This window comes from Microtus ochrogaster, unplaced genomic scaffold, assembly GCF_000317375.1.
Source record: "Microtus ochrogaster isolate Prairie Vole_2 unplaced genomic scaffold, MicOch1.0 UNK19, whole genome shotgun sequence".
Taxonomy (NCBI): domain Eukaryota; kingdom Metazoa; phylum Chordata; class Mammalia; order Rodentia; family Cricetidae; genus Microtus; species Microtus ochrogaster.
Window position 1 is genome coordinate 1,128,636 of NW_004949117.1, and position 1,267 is coordinate 1,129,902.

A 1,267-nucleotide genomic window follows, 5' to 3' on the forward strand; every position below is an offset into this window, starting at 1 on the left:
CGAGCGCGCGGGCGCGCACACGGCTTTCCCCGAGCTCGCGCTCGGCCGGCTCAGCCCCAGCTCCGCTCATTCAAAGCCGGGCGCGCGCTCCGTCGCAGCCGCCGTTGCCGCCGCGCAGCCGCCATGGCCGCCCCTTCGCCAGAAAGCCCGCCCCGGACTCCGGATCCGCCCAGGCCCTGCCTCCCCACCCAGACCCCGCCCCAGTCCCCGCCTTCAAGGCGGAGCTACGTGCTGTCTCCAGGCTCTCCCTTCCGCACCCCGCCCCAGGTCTCTTCTGGCCCAATAAGGAGATAGAATGCGTCTTTGACGTATAAGCCGCAAGCCAATGGGCGTAGAGGGCGTGGCTAGCACAACAGTGATAAGGAAGCTTGAGCTTTGGCCTTTTTATAGCGGTAGTTGTTGGTTTCCCTGATTTATTCATTTATTTATTTATTTTGGTCGTGGAGCGATTGGGTTTGTGCCAAGTTTCCTCCTTTCCTCTAGTATAGATGAGTGTCTTGCCCGTGACCTATCCCCTTTCTGCTCCATTCGTAAAAACCTGCCCGCCAGATGGGGCCAAGGGGAAGCTGCCTCTACATTAGGAAGCATTGGAGGAGCTTCTAGAACGGACTAGGGCCGACTCCAGTTATTGCAGCATCTGAGACGTTTACAAGTCTCCTCCAGGATTTAGCCTGCTCGACTAAAATCTTAGTTCAGTTTTTAACTGGAAGTAAAGGAGCATTTCCTCTAAGTTCCTCGTTATATCCTGGCCTGCATCAGGGCTAGGCATTTTACCAAGCTCCTGTTCTTTTGTGGTTCTCTCTTGGAATAGGATATTTTTATGTTGTTTATTTTTGTTTTGTTTTTACTTTTTATTGTACATATTCATTGTACATATTACTGTGTCCCATATAAATGCTTTCACATAAGGATACATTGTATCTTGAACCCCACTACACCACCCCCTTTTTTTCCTTCTACCTCCCATAGACCATTGTTCCCCTAGAGTCTACAGCCTAGACAGTTTCCTTGTACTTATTTATGAGTTTCCATGCTGTCTTCTATCTTGTATGCTAGTAAACCCTAGAGCAACTGTTCTCAAGCTGTGGGTGCAAGCCTTTTAAGGCTTGAACAACCCTTAATAGTACAAAATTACAGTTATGAATACCACCAAAAATGATTTTATGGTTGGGGTCACCTCAACATGAGCTGTATTAAAGGGTCACAGCATTAGAAAGGTTGAGAACAGCTTACAGTTTGTGACTGTATTGGACTAGGAACCCTTAAG